Source organism: Salmo salar, unplaced genomic scaffold, assembly GCF_905237065.1.
Source record: "Salmo salar unplaced genomic scaffold, Ssal_v3.1, whole genome shotgun sequence".
In the NCBI taxonomy this organism is placed as follows: Eukaryota; Metazoa; Chordata; class Actinopteri; order Salmoniformes; family Salmonidae; genus Salmo; species Salmo salar.
In genome coordinates this window covers 193,179-220,853 of record NW_025547485.1, presented here as the reverse complement: position 1 = coordinate 220,853, position 27,675 = coordinate 193,179, and the positions used below count along the sequence as shown (strand labels likewise).

The 27,675-nt window shown below is 43.8% G+C and overlaps 1 pseudogene; it reads right to left on the bottom strand.

The window, feature by feature from the left end:
- Positions 1-607: 607 nt before the first annotated feature.
- Positions 608-24,662, bottom strand: LOC123731902 (prickle-like protein 1; annotated as a pseudogene).
- Positions 24,663-27,675: the final 3,013 nt, after the last annotated feature.

The following is a 27,675-nucleotide window of genomic DNA, read 5'->3' as shown; positions in this document are numbered from 1 at the left end:
TCCTGCTAGGTACATTTGATTTGAGATTGCAGCAGCTGAAGCAAGACTTTTGGTGCTACTGCCTGGGAGTAGGATTGTGCTACTTGTGTAAAGTCTTGTATGGTCTGAGAATATACACGTTCTCTCTTTTCGTTTGTATGGAAAATGTGTTAATCTGACTATGACCTACTTCAGCCAGTATGGCACTGGCCTGCTATGTGTGATTTACATTTTGTGTTTTTTGACAGATTATTGTATTCACCACCAGTGCTAATTTTCTCTGGGGGGGGAAGAGGGAGAAGAAAGAACACTTTCTAAACGTCAGATGCTCAACTCAACTTTCTGTATGTGGAACTGACTCGTCTTTGATTTGTGATTTAAATGATTTTTGAGTATAACAATAATAAAGATGTTTTTATTATGTAATTGGTTTGTAGACAATGTAGTATCTACCATTCACATATCAGGTTTGGTGCCTCCGATGGTACTTTGTGGGTCAGTGTTTGGTTTAGGTGCACTGCTTGAACACCAAGTTATTTGCATTGTATATTTTAATATTTACTTTGTCCAAAAATGCTATCAAATCAATTATTCTAGTATATACGAGAAACAAACATTTTCTGAAACATTGGGTAAGAATATTTATTTAAAGCTTCTTTACATCACAACAGTTAAGTATTCATGGTATAATGACCTGCGCTGTATAAAGGGCATGTATGGAGAAGACCTCTAATGTAAATGAATCTCCACAGGTTGCTTTTACATTGTATTTTACACCCTGAGGGACAAGCGTGTTAGAGAATAAACATTGGAATACAGGAAAGACTCAGGGTATCACTTTACATTGATGTTGAGAGGTTTAAGAGCAACTTCATGTTAATTGTTAGCCTACCAGAAACCAGATATTATGGCACTTTGATTTGAGTAAGCACATGGTTTGTATCCTGGCAACAGTTGGTTTGTTTTTGTAAAGCCTTGATTGATTGACAAGTGATGCGTGCAAAATAGCTCTGCTTGTTACTACGACAACAGCTTGTCCTGCCTCCCTACGCCAACTTTGTTTACATCAAAACCAGAAAAATCTCAGTTAAAACTTGGGGATATAAAAATACCAGTATTAACATTTTAACTTAATATATATACATTCATATTTTGTACTATTAAATAATTATGTTGGTTTCTCTCTAGAAGTCTACTTTACTAACTATTCCTCTCCCTGTCAGCAATAACAATAGTGCATTAATTGCCATTTAATGCACACAATGGTATTGCTGGAATACTTCCAATGGTTCATCATACAATGTTGTAAAAAAAAACAAATGTGTTTTTTGGTGAATTTTATAAAAGGAAAAGAAAATGTCTTTTTTTAGGTCTCCTGGCATGGTTTGAGTGTTAGACATGACCCATAATAAGAAGTCCAATAATATGGACAATGTTTTGTCCAGCAAGTCAAACTACAAAGAACTGGTCTCACCTGTCCACAAATGATTACTGCTGGAAGTAAAACAGAGAATGTACATCTAGATTATGAAATGATGCAGTTCTTTCCTCTGTGACCCTTCTTTCTGGATTTAGTCCGTGAGTCGTTGGGCGACATGGCCGTAACGCGTGTTGGGAAGTCCTCAGTGTAGTATTGATACCTGCTAGTAACCCTGGGCTGGGGAATGAGCTGCCCCAGGAAGTAACCTTCCTCCTCAGAGTCTGAGGAAGAAGAGGAGCAGGTGGAGCACCAGTCTTCCTCGTCAGCGTATAGGCCGCCTAAGAAGCGGTCACGATCCCGGTCGCCCCGAGCCTGGAGGGAGTAGTCCGAAGTGGTGTGGGGATAGGGTGGCGGCCTGTGAGCACCAGGGCCAGGTTGGTTGAAGAGGGCCGCGTGGTGTTCCTGAAGGGAACTCAGACCATGTCCCTCGTAGGGCCTCTGCACCCGTTCCTTAGGCAGCAGGTTAAGAGCGTTGTCCGAGCGGGCTCTGCGGTTGTGGTGGCGGCTGTGGTGGTGCCGGCGTGGCCTTTCGGGGTCCTCGTGGTGGTACACCCTCCGACGCGTCCTCTCACTCTGAGGAGGCTGACGCACCGCCAGGTTCTGGTAAGACCCGTTATCCACCGTGTCCTCAGAGAACTTGACCATCTGCTGGCCAGGTGGCCGTGTGGACTGGGACCTGCTCCTCCTCAACACTGGCAGCTGAAGGTGAGGTGGTGGCACCTCCTGTTTAGGAGGGAGGGGTGGGAGGGGCAAAGACACCGGCCCCTGTACCCTCTGCACCCCCCTCAACACCTCCTCTTCTTCCTGGTCTGCTGCCCCCTCCTGGTGATCGAGAGAGTTGGCGCTGCGGTGGAGCATGGAGGAGTTGAGGGTGCCCATGATGCTCATCTTCTCACAATCTTCTGGGTCCAGCAGGTTGTGGAGGGAGTAGAGGATCTGACCCTCCTTACTGTCTCCATCCGCTGACGCACCTGGGAGGACAGGACAATATAAAGTTGTGTTACTCGAGAAAGAAGCAGGAAAACAAGAGTTCTTTACTGTATCTAATTACTGTAGCTATTTTGTTTCATGGCTTTTTATACTATCTTTTCCTGTTCCATTTACATCTCCATTATTACACTGGAATTAAGAACTGATCGCCGACGACCTTTACCAGACTACTTTCACCAGAAGTTCACCAAACACTGTTTTACAGTAAACAAAGAAGCGCATGTGATATTAACTCTTACCAGTGATGTTAGAGAGGGCTAGAGAGTCCATGGAGTCTCCGACACTGTGCTCAGTCTTCCTCAGCTCGTCTGTGATACACTCCAGAGAGTCTTCACACCACTGCCTGGGGTCCAGCATCCATAACCCTGCTCCCCAGCGCTAACCCTCTGGTCCATCAGCCCCTGGTCCAGATCCAGATCATGGATCTTTCTGGCACTAGCAGGGCCCGGGTGGCTTCCGTAAGCCGAGTCCCCAAGCCCGTCTTGGGACTGTGCCCAGTACATCTCAGGCAGGTGCTTCTTACTGACCAGCCCATCCTGGGACTGGGCCCAGTACATCTCAGGCAGGTGACTGTGGCTCTGGTTCGTGGGACTGGTGGAGGTGGAGGCGGGTTTAGTCTCAGGCTTCAGCCAGGGTTCGGCTGACCTACTGGTACTGGGTTCCTCTGAAGGCTGCGTCTGGAACACCCCGGCGCGGTCCCCGAACTTCAGCAGGAGCTGTGTCATGTAGTCCTCGTGTTCGGCCCACTCCTCTGGATCCTCCGGAGCGTCCTCTCGGTCCCTCCAGGTGTGCACCTCAGTGATGCCCATGTGGGACAGCTTTTGCCCCACAATATCCATATCTCTGTCCTCTCTATCTCCATATAGACTAGGAGTCTTGTTATAGTCAGCCACTGCAACCGGGTTGAAGAGCTGGGACTGCCTCCACTGTTCAGCCACCGGCTGGCTACTCTTACCCATGTGGCTCTGGCGGGATTCACGAGAGCCGGCGGACTGGAAGACCGAGTCGGAGGAGTCTGAGGCGTGAGACGTCCTCTCCCAGGCTGCAGGCCTTGGAGCAGTAGATACGGCCCTGCTTGGGCAGGAAGGGACAGCCCAGCAGGGAGCTCTTACACTGGGCACAGCAGAAACACGTGTCTGTAGCGTGCCAGTGGACACCCTCGTAGGTCATCTGGGCGTGGTCCACTCCTGGTGGAGGCAAGAAGGGAGGGAGAGATGAATGGAGGGAAGAGAGGGAGAGGTGGTGAATGTAGAGCGACATCTCTAAAAGGCTTCAGCAACAGGCTACACATTATGTCAACAACTCTTTATTTATTCCAGTAATCAGGCATAGATTGACCACATATGAACCAGAGATATTGACTCACCTATATTCTCCCCGCAGGCTTCACAGTACTCCGCGTACAGAGACTCGAAGCAGCCGCAGCAGTAGGGGCGGCCATCTTTCATGATGTATCGCTGACCGCCGAGCACCGTCTCACACTCGAAACAGGCAAAGTGCTTCATGTGCCAGTGACGCCCCTCGGCCTCCGTGCACTCATCAGAAAAAATTATCTGAGGGGGGATAAACATGTTTAAATACTCTGCTACTTATAGAATAATTAGGAAACAGACAAACACAAGATGAACTCAACTTCAGTTCCTAATTGTGCAGTAAGCTTATTGGTCACATCGCTTCAGTAGGCTACTGTCTATCTCCAGTGTTTAATGAGCAGACTGACTAAAGCCTAACTACTGTACTGTATGTTGAAAAAAAGTCTGCCATTGTTTCAAGCCAACACTTCAATGTTTCATGTTTGCAATGAGTTAACCTCATCACAGGTTATTGATCACACACACACACACACACACACAGTGATCTCACCTCATCACAGGTTATTGATCTCACACACACACACACACACACACACACACAGTGATCTCATCACAGGTTATTGATCACACACACAGTGATCTCACCTCATCACAGGTTATTGATCACACACACAGTGATCTCACCTCATCACAGGCTGAGCATCGTGGTTTCAGCAGCTCAGCGTGGTGTCGTCCACAGTGGATCTTTCCGTCCTGGTGGAAGTAGATAAGGTCTACCAGCAGCTCCTGACACGTGGCGCACGCAAAGCATGCTGGATGCCAGCACGGCCCCGGACCCGCCCGCGATGCAAAGATGGCCATCTCTCCTCCACTGATGCCCTCACCACACTGGGGATGAAACAACATCACATCATGTTCATATGGAGAAGGATGGGGTATCGTTGAAGAAGCAGGGTATACATAGCCTGTTCCCAGATCTGTCTGTGCCAGTCATGTGACAACGATCCTAAGAGTTGGCAAGACAGCACAAACTGATCTGGGACCATGTGACGTGCAAAAGATATCAACAAGCGCGTTGCTTAATGTATTGCTTAATTAAGTTACCAGCAAAACAGAACGGATCCCTGAGTCATGTCAAGTGATGTTTCAGTCCACATAAAACACCAAGGAATGAGCAAATTGTTATGGTGTTTGTGTCCTTGTGTCTGTGTTGTTTTGTTCTGTACATGTTTAAGTAAAACCAAACACTATACTATAGCCTCATCCCTCCAGCTCACCAGAGCATGTCTGAACATACAGTCATCAGTCTTTAAATAACCACTGCCAGACCTGGGTTCAAATACTATTACAAGTCTTTCAAATACTTTAATTGCTTGCTTTAACCAGCCTAGAGTGACAGATGGGCAGTGGTCCCATTGCGCTAGGCTAGCTCAATCAAGCCAGGCTAAAGTATTTGAAATGATCTCAAATACTATTTGAACCCAGGTCTGAGCACTAGGGCCACAGGACACCGCTCACAGCTGTTGTCCATTATTACCAAGCCACCATCGGCCTTGGAAACCGGGGTGTCGTGTGTCCCCTGAAGGTACGGCAATCAAAACTACAGCTATAGGCAAAGCCACGCCACTTTGTGTCTCTCTCTCTCTCTCTATTTCTATCTCTCGCTCTGTCTATGTCTCTCTCTGTCTATGTCTATGTCTCTCTCTCTCTTTCTATCTCTCTCTCTGTCTATGTCTCTCTCTCTGTCTCTCTGTCTGTACGGGTGGTATAACAACATGCCAGTATTCAGTCACTCAAACCAGCCATGCCTTTACAACATGCCAGTCACTAGTCTCATAGGATGTGGTCACTAGTCTCATAGGATGTGGTCACTAGTCTAATAGGATGTGGTCACTAGTCTAATAGGATGTGGTCACTAGTCTAATAGGATGTGGTCACTAGTCTAATAGGATGTGGTCACTAGTCTAATAGGATGTTGTCACTAGTCTAATAGGATGTGGTCACTAGTCTAATAGGATGTTGTCACTAGTCTAATAGGATGCGGTCACTAGTCTAATAGGATGCGGTCACTAGTCTAATAGGATGCGGTCACTAGTCTCATAGGATGTGGTCACTAGTCTCATAGGATGTGGTCACTAGTCTAATAGGATGTGGTCACTAGTCTCATAGGATGTGGTCACTAGTCTAATAGGATGTGGTCACTAGTCTCATAGGATGTGGTCACTAGTCTCATAGGATGTGGTCACTAGTCTCATAGGATGTGGTCACTAGTCTAATAGGATGTGATCACTAGTTTAATAGGATGTGGTCACTAGTCTAATAGGATGTGGTCACTAGTCTAATAGGATGTGGTCACTAGTCTAATAGGATGTGGTCACTAGTCTCATAGGATGTGGTCACTAGTCTAATAGGATGTGGTCACTAGTCTAATAGGATGTGGTCACTAGTCTAATAGGATGTGGTCACTAGTCTCATAGAATGTGGTCACTAGTCTAATAGGATGTGGTCACTAGTCTAATAGGATGTGGTCACTAGTCTAATAGAATGTGGTCACTAGTCTAATAGGATGTGGTCACTAGTCTAATAGGATGTGGTCACTAGTCTAATAGGATGTGGTCACTAGTCTCATAGAATGTGGTCACTAGTCTAATAGGATGTGGTCACTAGTCTAATAGAATGTGGTCACTAGTCTAATAGGATGTGGTCACTAGTCTAATAGGATGTGGTCACTAGTCTAATAGGATGTGGTCACTAGTCTAATAGGATGTGGTCACTAGTCTAATAGGATGTGGTCACTAGTCTAATAGGATGTGGTCACTAGTCTAATAGGATGTGGTCACTAGTCTAATAGGATGTGGTCACTAGTCCACAGTGATCAGAAAGGACTTGTGGTATGTGCCTTTTAAATCCATTTTTAAGGCCCTTTAACATGCCAAACTATGACTATTACATTTCACAAGCTGGAACAAAATCTATTGTACATCACTAAGTCTTTTTAAACAGGATTTGAAGGCTTTCAACAAGCCAAACTGTAATCAATTCTATTCACAAGCTTTGGCAATATAAACATGTGTTTCCCATGCCAAAAAAGCCCTTTGAATTGAATTGAGAGAGAGAGAGAGAGAGAGAAAGAGAGAGAGAGAGAAAGAGAAAGAGAGAGAGAGAGAGAGAGCGAGAAAGAGAGAGTGTTTATTGTAGTCTGTAGAGCACTGGGTTAATTGCTGCCTACTGACCAGTGGTACAGTTGAAATGAACGCAACACCCTGTTAACATTTATTTTTGACTGCAGGAAATTGGGCCCATTGATTTTGCTGGAATAACTTCCACGCTCGGGTTGAGCATGAGCTCCTAATGTCCACACTTCCTCCTCTCTGCTCCCTCTGAGTGGGTTAGTTGTTAATGAGACAGACTCTGCCCTTGATTAAATCCTCACATTATCACTGGCGCTTTAGGCTTCGTCCCAAATGGCACCCTATTCCCTACATTGTGCACTACTTCCTCTGGGCCCTGGTCAAAAGTAGTACACTATGTAGTGAATAGGATGCCATTTGGGACGCACATTTAGAATAGAACAGAGCGAGGCCAAAGGGGGTCGGTAAGTCTTTAAATAAACAACTAGCGTATTGCCCAGTGTCGTTAGCTTGTTGTCGTTTCCTGCTCTGCCTAGCAGGGAGAGCTTCAGGAGGGAGAAGCAGCTCTTTATAGGATTGCTGCTCTGCCTAGCAGGAAGAGCTTCAGGAGGGAGAAGCAGCTCTTTATAGGATTGCTGCTCTGCCTAGCAGGAAGAGCTTCAGGAGGGGAGAAGCAGCTCTTTATGGGATTGCTGCTCTGCCTAGCAGGAAGAGCTTCAGGAGGGAGAAGCAGCTCTTTATGGGATTGCTGCTCTGCCTAGCAGGAAGAGCTTCAGGAGGGAGAAGCAGCTCTTTATGGGATTGCTGCTCTGCCTAGCAGGAAGAGCTTCAGGAGGGAGAAGCAGCTCTTTATGGGATTGACATGTAATGAGGAAGGGAGAGACATATTTACTGGTTTTAACGTAATTTGGGAGAGATTTTATTACTCGCTCCCCAGACTTGTATCGAAATGTTTTATAAGATAGCAATACAGTTTGTTCTCGCAGTGTGGGTGGGTGCGCATGTGTGCGAACGTGTGTGTGTGTGTATGTGAACGTACATGTTCACAGAGGGTGTGTTGCAGGGCTCGAGGGAGCATCCTGGGGGTTCCTCTCCCCAGAGCCTCTCTTTCTCTGGACACTGAACATGTGGAGCTCCCTCTTCTCCTCCTCACTGAGAGAGTGGCAATACCGCACCTGGCAGGGGGAAGAGGAGGGAGGGAGGGGGGAGGAGAGAGAGAGAGAGAGAGAGAGAGAGAGAGAGGAGAGAGAGAGAGAGAGAGAGAGAGAGAGAGAGAGAGAGAGAGAGAGAGAGAGAGAGAGAGAGAGAGAGAGAGAGAGGAGAGAGAGAGAGAGAGAGAGAGAGAGAGAGAGAAAACACCAACTCAGTTTTTATCCAACAGATAAAACCTTCACATTGAAAACCCTCACTGCTTCCACCACAGATGTATTTTATGGTTATGTTATGGAAGAACACATGTTGTTCCCCTCGAGGCTCACCCCAAGGATGGCATGAATGTACACACATCAAGCCTGATGTTTAGAGCAGACAATTACCACACAGATAAATAAAAACGAGCGGAAGACTAACAACCAACAATGGGCCTTGTGGTTCCCTAACAACAGCAAACAACGCTGGTACACAACGAGATCCCTCGGAGCGTCGCTCTCTAAACGTTCTCCGGTGTGTGTGTGTGTGTGTGTGTGTGTGTGTGTGTGTGTGTGTGTGTGTGTGTGTGTGTGTGTGTGTGTGTGTGTGTGTGTGTGTGTGTGTGTGTGTGTGTGTGTGTGTGTGTGTGTGTGTGTGTGTGTGTGTGTGTGTGCGTGTGTGCTCCCGCGCCCGTGTGGCTGTGTGTGTGCCCTACTTTAAGGAGGCCTTGTAAACCACAGCTATGCCTGGAATCTCCCCTTCTCCCCTGATGCAGAATGCCGCTCTGCTCTGAGCCTGGCAGCAAACATCATAAAGTCACTCAGTCAGACGCTTTATTGTTCCATGGAACAAACTCCTGCCCACCTACAGGACTGGAGCAGAGCCCTCTGTGATAGCCCCACATAGCCCCTGGGCAGATCTCCCAGTGTAAACTGTGCTGACTAAAGGGGTGGGTTACAATGTGGTCCAAGGAGTGCTGGTTTACAATCTAGAAAGACAGAACAAGGATCCGGTTGTGTTTAAATGCAGTAATGCACCATATGTTACTATGGCGATTGTAGTGGGCGATGTGAGTGGTTTGTCTTTACTAGAATACCTCCACTGTGACGAGGTGACATTCTTTAGTCAGCATTAACCTGGCCTGATCCCAGATCTGTGTGGTTAAAGTCATCTCCGCTGACTATCACTGTCTGGGTGAAGCACATTCAGATCTGGGACCAGGGCCTGTATTCACAAAGAGTGTCTAGGATCAGGTTTGTGAATACTAATCTCTCATGGACAGATGTATGTAAATTGAAGTGGTACCGTAGCATCTGTTGGAATTGGAATGTGATCTGTGGGATAACCAGCAGCAGTAGGTGTTTCGCAGGTGATTCACACAAATCACCATTTTCCAGGTGTTAGCATCTTTCGAATTTGGAAGGGGAGGGGACATTCAGCCCGTGAACTTGCACAGAGAGAGGGTCAAGCTCCTCGTTCCGGTTCCGTTCCTCGTTCTAGCATCTCTTAATTCCTTCTCTTAACACGTATGGACCCAGAACCTAATCGAGCAGCTGAGTTCTGGGTTAACCATGACTATTTGAATACAGACCCAGTAGATTAACTCTCTGTCCTGGGTTCAGTTCTTACCTCATTGTCATGAGGGGGCAGCTGGTAGAGCAGACCCAGTAGATTAACTCTCTGTCCTGGGTTCAGTTCTTACCTCATTGTCATGAGGGTTCAGACCCAGTAGATTAACTCTCTGTCCTGGGTTCAGTTCTTACCTCATTGTCATGAGGGGACAGCTGGTAGAGCAGACCCAGTAGATTAACTCTCTGTCCTGGGTTCAGTTCTTACCTCATTGTCATGAGGGGACAGCTGGTAGAGCAGACCCAGTAGATTAACTCTCTGTCCTGGGTTCAGTTCTTACCTCATTGTCATGAGGCGGCAGCTGGTAGAGCAGCTGTCTGATCCTGTGTTTCTCTCCAGGACTGTTGACGTAGGGGACCTTGTCCTCTGGAAGACAGGAGAAATACTGCTGTACCTGGGAACGCAGGGACAGAGGGATGGGAGGAATGGTTAAAACAGTCTTAGTTCTGTCATTCTGCAAATCCACCTTCAATCACACAGGTTCCTGGTTGGTCTTAATGGTTTAGTAGTTCAGTTGGAGGGTGATGCTCACCCTAAAAAGGCCAGGCATACCTCCAGGATCTGTACTGCCCTGCATCATAAATACCCCACTGGGCTCCATGACAAGAGCACAATCCCAGCTGCTTAAAGAGCTTTGTTCGGGACAGATCCACCATGATATGCCAACAATGGCCAGGGTCAGTCAGTCAGTCACAGTCAGTCAGTGGAAAATCACTCAGGTCACAGTTCATACAAGACTGGTGCTTCTGTTGACTGATTGACCATTTTTACAATAGTTATCCCACCAACCAACTACATGTTCTTGATTAATGTTTCCATCTCTCCACCATGAGTTCATGACTATCTATGAGGCCTCCACACATTCTAGAGGTGTAGAGAGTGAAGGGCTGGGAAACAAGGGGGACTGGGTGGGGGAGTAAGGTTACAAAAACAAGGTATTTGGCTTGGGAGGCCTCCTGTTGATTTCAGACCTTCATTACTTCCATGTGTGCTCATGGTTAATGAGAGGGTGGGGGAGAGATAGAAGAGAGAGAGAGAGAGAGAGAGAGAGAGAGAGAGAAGAGCTTTTGGGAAAGAGAGAGAGAGCTTTGGGAAAGTGCCACATAGCCTGGAGTCAGAGGCCAGACCTGTTTGCAGTCAGAGCTGAACTGTAAAGAAAGCAGCCAGTCTTAATGATGCTACGGCCACACAGTCAGTATCACTAGGAAGGAGGCATAAAACACTCTCAACCACTCTAGCCCCACAGGCTAACAGGCCACAGTAACGATCTGCTGAGTTTGCATGTTAGTGCACTAACTGAAACAGGATGTGAACATATATTTATAATAGCTTGTACACTCTTAGAACCCTTTTAGGTTCTAGACAGCACCTTGGTTTCTTCGGCTGTCCCCGTAGGATGATCCTTTGAAGAACTCTTTTTGGTTCCAGGTAGAACCCTTTTGAGTTCCATGTAGAACCCTCTTCTACATGGAACTCAAAAAGGTTATACCGGGAACTGAAAAAGGTTCTTCAAAGGATGGAACTTACCTGGAACCAAAAAGGGTTCTCCCTATGGGGACAGCTCTAGAACCGTTTTGGAACCTTTTTTGTAAGAGTGTATAGTTTATGCCACATTGGGACTTAATAGTAGACTGGTTTTAACAGTCAGAGAAAATAGAAGGAAGCAACTGAGACAAATATATTTCAACAACATTCCAGCAAAAACATGGGGTAATATGACGGTAGTACCCAAAAATAGAACTATGAACCCCTAAACCATGGGATGTATAGCCTAGCCCTAGACTCACTCACTCTGAAACAGAACTGTAAACCATGGGATGTATAGCCTAGCCCTAGACTCACTCACTCTGAAACAGAACTGTAAACCATGGGATGTATAGCCTAGCCCTAGACTCACTCACTCTGAAACAGAACTGTAAACCATGGGATGTATAGCCTAGCCCTAGACTCACTCACTCTGAAACAGAACTGTAAACCATGGGATGTATAGCCTAGCCCTAGACTGACTCACTCTGAAACAGAACTGTAAACCATGGGATGTATAGCCTAGCCCTAGACTCACTCACTCTGAAACAGAACTGTAAACCATGGGATGTATAGCCTAGCCCTAGACTCACTCACTCTGAAACAGAACTGTAAACCATGGGATGTATAGCCTAGCCCTAGACTCACTCACTCTGAAACAGAACTGTAAACCATGGGATGTATAGCCTAGCCCTAGACTGACTCACTCTGAAACAGAACTGTAAACCATGGGATGTATAGCCTAGCCCTAGACTCACTCACTCTGAAACAGAACTGTAAACCATGGGATGTATAGCCTAGCCCTAGACTGACTCACTCTGAAACAGAACTGTAAACCATGGGATGTATAGCCTAGCCCTAGACTCACTCACTCTGAAACAGAACTGTAAACCATGGGATGTATAGCCTAGCCCTAGACTCACTCACTCTGAAACAGAACTGTAAACCATGGGATGTATAGCCTAGCCCTAGACTGACTCACTCTGAAACAGAACTGTAAACCATGGGATGTATAGCCTAGCCCTAGACTCACTCACTCTGAAACAGAACTGTAAACCATGGGATGTATAGCCTAGCCCTAGACTCACTCACTCTGAAACAGAACTGTAAACCATGGGATGTATAGCCTAGCCCTAGACTCACTCACTCTGAAACAGAACTGTAAACCATGGGATGTATAGCCTAGCCCTAGACTCACTCACTCTGAAACAGAACTGTAAACCATGGGATGTATAGCCTAGCCCTAGACTGACTCACTCTGAAACAGAACTGTAAACCATGGGATGTATAGCCTAGCCCTAGACTGACTCACTCTGAAACAGAACTGTAAACCATGGGATGTATAGCCTAGCCCTAGACTGACTCACTCTGAAACAGAACTGTAAACCATGGGATGTATAGCCTAGCCCTAGACTGACTCACTCTGAAACAGAACTGTAAACCATGGGATGTATAGCCTAGCCCTAGACTGACTCACTCTGAAACAGAACTGTAAACCATGGGATGTATAACCTAGCCCTAGACTCACTCACTCTGAAACAGAACTGTAAACCATGGGATGTATAGCCTAGCCCTAGACTGACTCACTCTGAAACAGAACTGTAAACCATGGGATGTATAGCCTAGCCCTAGACTGACTCACTCTGAAACAGAACTGTAAACCATGGGATGTATAGCCTAGCCCTAGACTCACTCACTCTGAAACAGAACTGTAAACCATGGGATGTATAGCCTAGCCCTAGACTGACTCACTCTGAAACAGAACTGTAAACCATGGGATGTATAGCCTAGCCCTAGACTGACTCACTCTGAAACAGAACTGTAAACCATGGGGTGTATAACCTAGCCCTAGACTCACTCACTCTGAAACAGAACTGTAAACCATGGGATGTATAGCCTAGCCCTAGACTCACTCACTCTGAAACAGAACTGTAAACCATGGGATGTATAGCCTAGCCCTAGACTGACTCACTCTGAAACAGAACTGTAAACCATGGGATGTATAGCCTAGCCCTAGACTCACTCACTCTGAAACAGAACTGTAAACCATGGGATGTATAGCCTAGCCCTAGACTGACTCACTCTGAAACAGAACTGTAAACCATGGGATGTATAGCCTAGCCCTAGACTGACTCACTCTGAAACAGAACTGTAAACCATGGGATGTATAGCCTAGCCCTAGACTCACTCACTCTGAAACAGAACTGTAAACCATGGGATGTATAGCCTAGCCCTAGACTCACTCACTCTGAAACAGAACTGTAAACCATGGGATGTATAGCCTAGCCCTAGACTGACTCACTCTGAAACAGAACTGTCATTTTTGGAAAACACTGAAAAACATTGACATGATGACCTGTATTACCATGATTATTATTTGTCTTAATTCATATAGATCAGTGTTGACTCTATCCTACTTTCTCCCGACTCCTCCAGACGGACATTTCCAGGAGATCACAGGCACTCTGCAGGGAGGGGCGAATGGCATGTCAGTACGTCTGTATTTATAGACTCCAGACATTAAACATTAAAGCCTGAAGTCTGGCTGCAGCTTGTTTGAGGATTTGTCTCGGATGGCTTCACTTCTGTGTTCAGTCTGATCTCAGTGGAAGGCAGTGTGTGCGTGTTGAGGGGGGTTCTGTGTGTGTGTGTGTGTGTGTGTGTGTGTGTGTGTGTGTGTGTGTGTGTGTGTGTGTGTGTGTGTGTGTGTGTGGTGGTGTGGGAGGGGTGGTTCTGTGTGTGTCACAGGAATTCTATGCCTGTGAGGGGTTGTTAGAATATCGGGGCAGAGAGAGATATAAAATCTGTCAGGAGACTCAGTAGGTTTGGAGAAAAGTCCTATTGCTGCTATTCTCTGTGTGCTGTAACGTCCACAGTTTGTGAAACTGACAAATAATGTGACTCTACATCTCACCACCAAGGGATTTACAAATCAAATCAAATAATGTGACTCTACATCTCACCACCAAGGGATTTACAAATCAAATCAAATAATGTGACTCTACATCTCACCACCAAGGGATTTACAAATCAAATCAAATAATGTGACTCTACATCTCACCACCAAGGGGATTTACAAATCAAATCAAATAATGTGACTCTACATCTCACCACCAAGGGGATTTACAAATCAAATCAAATAATGTGACTCTACATCTCACCACCAAGGGGATTTACAAATCAAATCAAATAATGTGACTCTACATCTCACCACCAAGGGATTTACAAATCAAATCAAATGATGTGACTCTACATCTCACCACCAAGGGATTTACAAATCAAATCAAATAATGTGACTCTACATCTCACCACCAAGGGGATTTACAAATCAAATCAAATAATGTGACTCTACATCTCACCACCAAGGGGATTTACAAATCAAATCAAATGGATTTATAAAGCCCTTTTATGTCAGCATTCCTCCTGATCTGCAACAGTTAACATTAGGAGTGGATTGATTCCTCCTGATCTGCAACAGTTAACATTAGGAGTGGATTGATTCCTCCTGATCTGCAACAGTTAACATTAGGAGTGGATTGATTCCTCCTGATCTGCAACAGTTAACATTAGGAGTGGATTGATTCCTCCTGATCTGCAACAGTTAACATTAGGAGTGGATTGATTCCTCCTGATCTGCAACAGTTAACATTAGGAGTGGATTGATTCCTCCTGATCTGCAACAGTTAACATTAGGAGTGGATTGATTCCTCCTGATCTGCAACAGTTAACATTAGGAGTGGATTGATTCCTCCTGCAGGTCGGGGTCTACTATTAGCCTATCTATGTGGATGGACATTCAGTTTGCCTGCTGTGTTTTGTGACATTCAGATATGGGTTACAACCAATGGTCACTGTGATGTGATCTGTCACGAACAGCTTCCCGCTACCTCTCCCCAGGAGGAGAGTCATGAACTGTTCCAGGTCCAGAGGTTTGGTGAACTGGCCCCTTGTGTTCTACACTCAACGCTGCATCTCAACCTCACCTCAGGAAGATGGCAACATCCTGTCACTTGGCTTTAAGTGTGTGTGTGTGTGTGTGTGTGTGTGTGTGTGTGTGTGTGTGTGTGTGTGTGTGTGTGTGTGTGTGTGTGTGTGTGTGTGTGTGTGTGTGTGTGTGTGTGTGTGTGTGTGTGTGTGTGTGTGTGTGTGTGTGTGTGATGCCTATCCCAGTGTCACACCAGCCCTACCAGATGTTCTGTTTCCACCTCGAGCCAAAACTCTGGACCCATCCAACTCAACCCAATGGATGACAATACAGTATTGTCTATTGTCCATCATGTTATATTTACAGTCATGTATCTCCATCATGTTATAGTTACAGTCATGTATCTCCATCATGTTATATTTACAGTCATGTATCTCCATCATGTTATATTTACAGTCATGTATCTCCATCATGTTACAGTCATGTATCTCCATCATGTTATAGTTACAGTCATGTATCTCCATCATGTTATATTTACAGTCATGTATCTCCATCATGTTACAGTCATGTATCTCCATCATGTTATATTTACAGTCATGTATCTCCATCATGTTATATTTACAGTCATGTATCTCCATCATGTTATAGTTACAGTCATGTATCTCCATCATGTTATATTTACAGTCATGTATCTCCATCATGTTATATTTACAATCATGTATCTCCATCATGTTACAGTCATGTATCTCCATCATGTTATAGTTACAGTCATGTATCTCCATCATGTTATATTTACAGTCATGTATCTCCATCATGTTACAGTCATGTATCTCCATCATGTTATATTTACAGTCATGTATCTCCATCATGTTACAGTCATGTATCTCCATCATGTTATAGTTACAGTCATGTATCTCCATCATGTTATATTTACAGTCATGTATCTCCATCATGTTATATTTACAGTCATGTATCTCCATCATGTTATATTTACAGTCATGTATCTCCATCACGTTATATTTACAGTCATGTATCTCCATCACGTTATATTTACAGTCATGTATCTCCATCATGTTATATTTACAGTCATGTATCTCCATCATGTTATAGTTACAGTCATGTATCTCCATCACGTTATATTTACAGTCATGTATCTCCATCATGTTATATTTACAGTCATGTATCTCCATCACGTTATATTTACAGTCATGTATCTCCATCATGTTATAGTTACAGTCATGTATCTCCATCACGTTATTTACAGTCATGTATCTCCATCATGTTATATTTACAGTCATGTATCTCATCATGTTATATTTACAGTCATGTATCTCCATCATGTTATAGTTACAGTCATGTATCTCCATCATGTTATATTTACAGTCATGTATCTCCATCATGTTATATTTACAGTCATGTATCTCCATCATGTTACAGTCATGTATCTCCATCATGTTATATTTACAGTCATGTATCTCCATCATGTTATAGTTACAGTCATGTATCTCCATCATGTTAAAGTTACAGTCATGTATCTCCATCACGTTATATTTACAGTCATGTATCTCCATCATGTTATATTTACAGTCATGTATCTCCATCACGTTATATTTACAGTCATGTATCTCCATCATGTTATAGTTACAGTCATGTATCTCCATCATGTTATATTTACAGTCATGTATCTCCATCATGTTATATTTACAGTCATGTATCTCCATCATGTTACAGTCATGTATCTCCATCATGTTATATTTACAGTCATGTATCTCCATCACGTTATATTTACAGTCATGTATCTCCATCATGTTATATTTACAGTCATGTAACTCCATCATGTTATATTTACAGTCATGTATCTCCATCATGTTACAGTCATGTATCTCCATCATGTTATATTTACAGTCATGTATCTCCATCATGTTATATTTACAGTCATGTATCTCCGTCATGTTACAGTCATGTATCTCCATCATGTTATATTTACAGTCATGTATCTCCATCATGTTAAAGTTACAGTCATGTATCTCCATCATGTTATATTTACAGTCATGTATCTCCATCATGTTACAGTCATGTATCTCCATCATGTTATATTTACAGTCATGTATCTCCATCATGTTATATTTACAGTCATGTATCTCCGTCATGTTACAGTCATGTATCTCCATCATGTTATATTTACAGTCATGTTTCTCCATCACGTTATATTTACAGTCATGTATCTCCATCATGTTATATTTACAGTCATGTAACTCCATCATGTTATATTTACAGTCATGTATCTCCATCATGTTACAGTCATGTATCTCCATCATGTTATATTTACAGTCATGTATCTCCATCATGTTAAAAGTTACAGTCATGTATCTCCATCATGTTATATTTACAGTCATGTATCTCCATCATGTTACAGTCATGTATCTCCATCATGTTATATTTACAGTCATGTATCTCCATCATGTTATATTTACAGTCATGTATCTCCATCATGTTACAGTCATGTATCTCCATCATGTTATAGTTACAGTCATGTATCTCCATCATGTTATAGTTACAGTCATGTATCTCCATCATGTTACAGTCATGTATCTCCATCATGTTATATTTACAATCATGTATCTCCATCATGTTACAGTCATGTATCTCCATCATGTTATATTTACAGTCATGTATCTCCATCATGTTATAGTTACAGTCATGTATCTCCATCATGTTATATTTACAGTCATGTATCTCCATCATGTTATATTTACAGTCATGTATCTCCATCATGTTATATTTACAGTCATGTATCTCCATCATGTTATATTTACAGTCATGTATCTCCATCATGTTATATTTACAGTCATGTATCTCCATCATGTTATATTTCAGTCATGTATCTCCATCATGTTATATTTACAGTCATGTATCTCCATCACGTTATATTTACAGTCATGTATCTCCATCACGTTATATTTACAGTCATGTATCTCCATCATGTTATATTTACAGTCATGTATCTCCATCATGTTATATTTACAGTCATGTATCTCCATCACGTTATATTTACAGTCATGTATGTCCATCTAATTTGACTGAAGGTGATGATGCTGTTGATTGTCATCTTGATTTAGCAGGCACCAAACACATATACACATGCATTCATTTACTGATTTTATGTGATGCCATTGAGGTGGTCGTTGTTAGTGACCGTAGTTACTGGAGAAAGCTTGTGGTTGACTATTCAACAGACAAATGAGGATATGATGATGATGATGATGATGATGAAGATGATGCCGTGCTGCTCACCTGTTCAGGTCTGAGTCCAGGCGGTACCCAGGCGTATTCCTCCAGGGCACAACCTGAGTCATCGTCTGACGTAGAGCTCCTCTGGAAGCCCAGGGTCAGTTTCCCCAGCTTCCCCCCCGTCCGCTGCTCCATATCCAGGCCCCGGACACCCACACCCACAGGCCGCTCCAGGTTCATCACACGCGGGCGCTGCCCGAGGGAGACACAAAAGGAGAGAAAGTGTTATCAAATGTCCCCAAATTCAATGTTTATAATAATTCCTCATTCAGTCAGTGGTTCTTCAGGCTTTATATATCGGGAGAGACATCTCTATATCAAACGTTGTTGTCTGTTTCTGCTTTCCTGAAAACACTTTGTAAACACTGGTCTGCTCTCGTATAGAAACAGAGCGGCAGGTAGCCTAGATCCTAGTGGTTAGAGCATTGGGCCAGTAACTGAAAGGTTGCTGGATCGAATCCCCGAGCTGACAAGGTAAAAATCTGTTGTTCTGCCCATGAACAAGGAAGTTAACCCACAGTTCCCTGGTAGGCTGTCATTGTAAATAAGAATTTGTTCTTAACTGACTTGCCTAGTTAAATAAAGGTTAAATAAAGAAACATCAGTATCTGAATGGCAGATTGTAGTTACAGTAGATGACAGGTTGTAGTTACAGTAGATGACAGGTTGTAGTTACAGTAGATGACAGATTGTAGTTACAGTAGATGACAGATTGTAGTTACAGTAGATGACAGGTTGTAGTTACAGTAGATGACAGGTTGTAGTTACAGTAGATGACAGGTTGTAGTTACAGTAGATGACAGGTTGTAGTTACAGTAGATGACAGATTGTAGTTACAGTAGATGACAGATTGTAGTTACAGTAGATGACAGGTTGTAGTTACAGTAGATGACAGGTTGTAGTTACAGTAGATGACAGATTGTAGTTACAGTAGATGACAGGTTGTAGTTACAGTAGATGACAGATTGTAGTTACAGTAGATGACAGGTTGTAGTTACAGTAGATGACAGGTTGTAGTTACAGTAGATGACAGATTGTAGTTACAGTAGATGGCAGGTTGTAGTTACAGTAGATGACAGGTTGTGAGTTACAGTAGATGACAGGTTGTAGTTACAGTGGATGACAGGTTGTAGTTACAGTAGATGACAGACTGTAGTTACAGTAGATGGCAGGTTGTAGTTACAGTAGATGACAGGTTGTAGTTACAGTAGATGACAGATTGTAGTTACAGTAGATGACAGGTTGTAGTTACAGTAGATGACAGATTGTAGTTACAGTAGATGACAGGTTGTAGTTACAGTAGATGACAGGTTGTAGTGTGCCTATATCATGTAGTGTGCCAATATAATCCTAGAGTTGAATCCCTACATGAAGTACCACTGTACCAGATCATATACCTACAACTCAGCAACACTGCTGGCCTGAATGTAGGGTCAGTAGGGTTTAACAGTGTGCTGGATGGATGCTCACAGCCCTTACTGTAGAGTTAAGCCTGTGCAGTATATTAGATAGGTTAGTGGAGTACAGCCTGACTGTTAAATGAATCTGCTTTTATAATCCTGATTAAATCCCCTAACATCACATGACACTGAACTGTACATCAGAGACCTTTTGTACCGGGCACATCCAAAGCTGTACATGTGTAAAAAATGCTGAGTATTTAATACCTATACTAGGTCTGTGGTTTACAGGTTGTTCAAGGACAGGAGGCTTGTGGGACTGACACAGAGCAGTACATTCAGAGACCTGTTGTACTGGTCACAGTGAAACACTGCTGGGTCATAGGTTGAGGTTGTATTGGGGACAGGGGGCTTGTGGGACTGACACAGAGCGGTACATTCAGAGACCTGTTGTACTGGTCACAGTGAAACACTGCTGGTTCATAGGTTGAGGTTGTATTGGGGACAGGGGGCTTGTGGGACTGACACAGAGCAGTACATTCAGAGACCTGTTGTACTGGTCACAGTGAAACACTGCTGGGTCATAGGTTGAGGTTGTATTGGGGACAGGGGGCTTGTGGGACTGACACAGAGCAGTACATTCAGAGACCTGTTGTACTGGTCACAGTGAAACACTGCTGGGTCATAGGTTGAGGTTGTATTGGAGACAGGGGGCTTGTGTCCATGGCGACACCACAGTACACGTGTACGAGGACATGATATCTCCTTATATGACACGGCTTTGTGTCTGTGATTGTCTAAGGCACACATCACTCTTTCACAAAATCTCAGCCATTTTAGGTACCTTTCAAAGCAGGCATTTTAAAGGACCTGATAAGAAGGAGGTGGCGGTTTACAGCAAGAGACGTTTATCACTTCAGACTCTCTTCTCTCTTATCTCTGTTCACCTACTTCAGAGCCCTCTCTCCATCTGCATCGCAAATGCCACCCTATTCCCTATATAGTGCACTACTTTTGATCAGAGCTCTAAGGGGCTCTATGTGCCCTGGTCAAAAGTAGTGCACTAAATAGGGAATAGGGTGCCATTTGGGATGTACACTATGTCGCTGTCAGATAACGTGGTTTAAGCCTTAGAGGTGTTAAAAACCCCACTTCTGTTTTGTTTGAGCTCCTTTGACGTGCAAATGAAGACCAGAATAGCCTGAGAAAAGCACCCTTGTTTGGGGAGAAAGTTTGAATTTCACAGACGCCCTCTAAACTTAATGGAAGTTCACTCTTGAGTCACAAGCAGGGACCTTCTTCTAAAAGATTAGGTACTTCACAAGGACTGTCACAAGAGAGACCAAATGTCCCGAGAGTCTGAGTATGTAGGCCTAATACCTTTCTGTCTCATTTCTTTTATTTTGAAGTTTAACAAAAACATGTCAATAACCTGCTAGTTGTGGAAAATATTTACACAAAATCAAATCCTCTAAACTAATGTCAACTAATGTATTCTGAGATGTAATTTAAATGCCTTCACATTAGTTAATCCCAGTCTAAAGCCCATTCAAACAGAGATGCTCATTCTGACTCAGCCAGTCAACATCACTGTGGAGAAATGAATGGGGAAAGTTTGTTTGAAATTGAATACAGTTACAACAAGCCCTGCAGCTTCTAACCAACAAATGCAAAAAGGGTTCTAAAAGCTCAAGCTGTAAAACTGGAACTGTGCTCATTTCACCCACAGAACACAACCTAGTGGCTATGCCAGCGTTTTTACCAAGTAGGACCAGATAAAGATATCCCTCATTAGTTCTTCTAATCTAACACAACCTGAGGTCTCTGTGGTATTATTAGTACTCAGTGTTGACAGCACAGATATATATATATTTAATTAGGCCAGTCAGTTAAGAACACATTCTTATTTACAATGACAGCCTACCGGGGAACAGTGGGTTAACTGCCTTGTTCAGGGGCAGAACGACAGATTTTACCTTGTCACCTCAGGGATTCAATCCAGCAACTTTTTGGTTACTGGTCCAATGCTCTAACCACTAGGCAACCTGCCACCCCAATATGTTCTATAATTCAATAACTGTATGTTTTATATGGATTTCTATGGTTGCCAGATTCTATTGACTCTTTCCCGCTCAATCAGAGCCAATATCCTGCCCAATCCACTAAAAAGTAGCCCAATTTTAGATGCCCTTTCTTGCTACAGTAGGTGCTCAATGCCTTTCCTTGCGTGAGGTAAAACACTTTCCCTAAGTACCCTTGAGACATTATCCAACGGCCAAGCAACCGAGTCACGAGATGGACGGACAGATAGAGAGCCATTTGCTAAAGGCTTGTCATTACAATAATTGTCTAGGTCATGTCCTCAAGAGAAAACTGTGATGGATTTCTGGGAATAGCCTGCTAGCACAGCGTCTAGACGTGAAATATGTTGTCCTCCAAACATTTAATTACAAGGGATAAAAATAACACATTTTGTGTAGCCCAGTTCTGACCACACCAAGAGAAGATTTCCCTGTGAAAGAATCTAAGAAATTCTCCTGTGAATTTATTCCTAACCCCACCATCCCCCATCCTCTTTACCCCAACCTCTGCTTTTAGAAAGTCAAGTAAGGAAAGTCAGGAAAAAGCCCCAGCAGATTCCTGAGCCAACATACACAGGTAGTCCCATTACACCTTGTCACCCGTTGGCAATAACACAATGTGTCTTCATCAAAAACAAAACGTCTAACTTACTACCCTGCTCTGCTCCTTTAAACCCAAGCCAAAGAGAGACGACCGGAGGGAAAGACATTTCTTTTTTTGTTTTTGAAAAAGGCATTTAAAAAGTCCCAACATCGACACTATGTAAACACACTCCAGCTGGAGGGTATGGCCCTGTTGTTCCTATACTGACACATACTAAAGGCCTCTGAGTGGCGCAGTGGTCTGAGGCACTGCATCTCAGTGCTAGAGACACTACAGACCCTGGTTTGATTCCAGGCTGTATCACAACTGGCAGTGATTGGGAGTCCCATAGGGCAGTGCACAATTTGGCCCAGCATTGGTAGGCTGTAAATAATAATTTGTTCTTAACTGACTTGCCTAGTTAAATAAAGTTTCAATAAAATAAACATATGAAGGGTAGCATCTCAAATGGCACCCTATATAGTGCACTACTTTTGACCAGAGCCCTATGGGAATAGGGTGCCATTTGGGAAACATCTGAAGGTCAGGCTTTGTAGTAAAATAATTACCTGATCATAACATAACATGGCAGTTTAAATGTATACAGTCTCTGGGCTAAGATGACCTCCACGCAGAAATGCTTGGTGGTAAAAAAAAGCGACAGAAAACGTAAGAGGGGAAAAACATCTACAACAACACAAACTAGCAGGACACTGACACCGTCTGAATCCTTGAACGGAACACCCGGTCAGAAGACGGACGACACCAGTCAAACAGCTGCTTACTTGCATTGGTTGCACAAGTAACCTAAGCAATAGATGGCAGGAGGTACAAGGACTATGAAATTGTTCTCCAAATATAAAGTATTGGTACTTACGAGAACAGAAAATATGAGTGTGAGATTCATTGCACAGTCATCTCCATTTTAAGTTTATTGTGAATGCTGAAATGTTTTGCTTATTCTTTAGTGTTTTGAGTTCAATATTATGTTACGTAATGACTGCAAATAATATTTTATTTATCTAATGCAAATTATTACATTAGTTTAAAAATGAATGCCTATAACAGATTTCATATGGCAATATCCTGGCATATCAAATACAGTGTACGGAGATGTTTTTGTTATTACTACCAGATAGCATTTACAGCTGTAGTGATTTACACTGAAGAATATGATGAATCCCTGCATATAGGCAGAACACAATAGAAACACAATCAGAGCAAATAGTGAAAACAGTCAAGCAGACAAGAGTCACTGACTCCTACAGATGTAGGATCTTAATATAATCACACATATGTAGGAGTTTCTCTAACCATAACCCTAAAGATAGGAGTATATCTAACCCTAACCCTATGTAGTATGTAGCTAGATCATTATGGTTGGAAAGGGGACTCTAAAGGCAGAGGTCGTCCCTCAAAACCTGTCTTGATGTAGAGTGTTATTCCAGGGCCAAATAGGTGTCAGGGCTAGGGATAGGGTGGCACAGGGGACTAACACGGTTTGAGTGAGACCACCTGCACATACACATCCTGCCTCGCTGTTGATACATATACTGGCAGCTGACAACACTGACAGTGGGAGCGGGCAGGGAGGAGAGAGAGAGACACAGCGATATAGAGCCTCATCTGTCTCACCTCCCCTCCGTTGACGTCAAACAACCACTCACACGCATCCCGTTCCACATACTTCTGAACGAAGCCTAACCATTCTCACTCTGCCAACACATCGTTCATCCGTTCACAGCAGTTAGCTCTACCCATAACAAATCTGAATCTACCCAGTAATTATAACTCTACATTCACAGAGCTTCCACTCCCTCTACATTGTAATGGTTTTAAATCACTTTCCAAAAGTATGAATTGCTCTCTGTTGCATCTGAAGGAGCCCGAGGCACAACTCTTACCTCTATGAAAAGCATTGGTCCTCTCCTCTCTTCTCAAACCCCTCAGTCACAAGATGACTCTCCCAGCCTCAGCAACAGCGCTAGAGGTCCGGCTGCATGCCCACAACACTACTCCCACAGAGTCTAATCTATCCACAGGGTCCTCCAATTTCCTCCAACGTTGGTCTATCCAAGCTGTCTCAGTGTTAGACCAAGGATAATCAATTGGTCTAGTTCCAAAATGAAAAGGTTTCACAAAGTACATATACACATGGAGGTGATGTTTCTGTCTCCAGTGTCTGAGTGAGTGTGTGTGTGAGCTGTACTCACCCTGCTCTGGCACTCAGGCCAGCCCCTCCCCCGCCCCCTCCTCCCTCCCCTCCCTCCTCCCTCCCCCCTCCACCCCTCCTCCTCATCTCCCTCCTCCTCATCCCCTCCTTCCTCCCCCTCCCTCATCCTCCTCCTCCTCCTCCCCCTCCTCCTTCTCCCTCTCTCCAGCCCTCCCACTGCACTTTAAATACACTTCAAGAATCAACAGCCACAGCCAAGCTCCCCACCGTTCCCCTCACCCCTCTCCCCTGACCTTTCCCCTCACCCCCTCCTCCTCTCCCCTCCTCCTTTCCCCTCACCTTCCTTCTCTCTAACATCCCTCTGACCAGATGACTGTCCACAACATTTCCACACACTGACCGGCGTCCCAATCGCTGCACAGCCGTACACGTTCTCATTCTCAAGTGGGCAACAACTTACAGACACAAACGCTCTGCTTCTCTCTCTCTCTCTCTCTCTCTCTCTCTCTCTCTCTCTCCTCTCTCTCTCTCTCTCCAAACCTCTGCTATCACCAAGTGGTTTCTCCTCACCAGAGAACAGATCCAGGGTTATGTCAGAGGCTCTCTGTTGAGAAAACATCTGTGGTTCAATCGGTTGCACCATTTGTTGAAGTCTGATGTCCTGGTGTTCCAGCTTTAAACCTCAAGTACACAGAACACTAACCATTATGTGAAATAATGGAAGAGCTATTTATCAAATATTGTTTCATTATTGCTTCCAGCTAAATAAATAGATGACCTCAGAATTATTGCAGGAAGCAAGCTGAGTGTTTTGGAAGTGTCTTTTGGAAGTGTCTTCAAATCAAATCAGATTTTATTGGTCACATACACAAGGTTAGCAGATGTTAATGTGAGTGTAGCGAAATGCTTGTGCTTCTAGTTCCGACCATGCAGTAATATCTAACAAGTAATCTAACAATTTCACAACAACTACCCTTTACACACAAGTGTAAAGGAATGAATAAGAATATGTACATATAAATATATGGATGAGCGATGGCCGAACGGCATAGGCAAGATGCAGTAGATGGTATAGAGTACAGTATATACATATGAGATGAGTAATGTAGGGTATGTAAACATTATATAAAGTGGCTAGTGATACATTACATCAAGATGGCAAGATGCAGTAGATGATATAGAGTACAGTATATACATATGAGATGAGTAATGTAGGGTATGTAAACATTATATAAAGTGGCATTGTTTAAAGTGACTAGTGATACATTTTTTACATCCAATTGTAATTATTAAAGTGGCTAGTGACACGTAAACAGTGATACAAACTGTAGCCATCTCCTATCTACGTCATATCTTTGTATATTTTACGTTTATCTATCTTTGAACTTCTATCTTTTATCAGCATATGAAATATTCCCATGACTTATTCTGCAGAGGCTGAGATGGTGAGAGTCCTCATCTATTCATATGGATGTCACCACAGACAACCCCAAACTGAAGAGGTGAGTCCTCATCTATTCATATGGACATCACCACAGACAACCCCAAACTGAAGAGGTGAGTCCTCATCTATTCATATGGATGTCACCACAGACAACCCCAAACTGAAGAGGTGTGTCCTCATCTATTCATATGGACATCACCACAGACAACCCCAAACTGAAGAGGTGTGTCCTCATCTATTCATATGGATGTCACCACAGACAACCCCAAACTGAAGAGGGATGTCCTCATCTATTCATATGGATGTCACCACAGACAACCCCAAACTGAAGAGGGATGTCCTCATCTATTCATATGGATGTCACCACAGACAACCCCAAACTGAAGAGGGATGTCCTCATCTATTCATATGGATGTCACCACAGACAACCCCAAACTGAAGAGGGATGTCCTCATCTATTCATATGGATGTCACCACAGACAACCCCAAACTGAAGAGGTGTGTCCTCATCTATTCATATGGACATCACCACAGACAACCCCAAACTGAAGAGAGATGTCCTCATCCATTCATATGGATGTCACCACAGACAACCCCAAACTGAAGAGGGATGTCCTCATCTATTCATATGGATGTCACCACAGACAACCCCAAACTGAAGAGGGATGTCCTCATCTATTCATATGGATGTCACCACAGACAACCCCAAACTGAAGAGGTGTGTCCTCATCTATTCATATGGACATCACCACAGACAACCCCAAACTGAAGAGGTGTGTCCTCATCTATTCATATGGATGTCACCACAGACAACCCCAAACTGAAGAGGGATGTCCTCATCTATTCATATGGAGGTCACCACAGACAACCCCAAACTGAAGAGGCATGTCCTCATCTATTGCTATGGATGTCACCACAGACAACCCCAAACTGAAGAGGGATGTCCTCATCTATTCATATGGATGTCACCACAGACAACCCCAAACTGAGCTCCCCTACTCCCAGCCTGAATGAGTGTCACTGAGGAGTCACCTCTCATCTCAATTGATCCCAGAACACTTCACATCAGCAGTGAACTCCCACCAGACAGCCTAGTGGTTAAGCACATTGGGCCAGTTACCGAAAGGTCGCTGGTTTGAATCCCCAATCAACTAGGAGACAAATCAGTTGACGTGCGCTTGAGCAATTCACTTATCCCCAGTTGCTCTGGAAACGAGCATCTGCTAAATGATACAAATGTATGTGTTCCAGAACCTCAACGCAATTCCATATAGGACAGAACGTTGTTTACTGGTCGGAGATCAACATTTTGACCGTCCATAAACAAGCGAGAGACATTTCCTTGCTTTATTTGCACCAGGTCTACACCATTTCTCATCATGAGCGGTTGATGGCTTCATTTAAGAGCTGAATGACAAATGTGTTTCCATCTTTGTGCCTGGGACAAAGGACCCTCCCCCAGGACGCCCTGCCACAGTCTATGGAGAATGGAGCAAAACAGTTTGTCACATGCCAAATTACCAGGTACACATGAGGAATAACTATGATTTAGGATTCGTGAGGGAGGGAGGGAGGAAAAGAGAGAAAAGGAGAGAGATACAGAG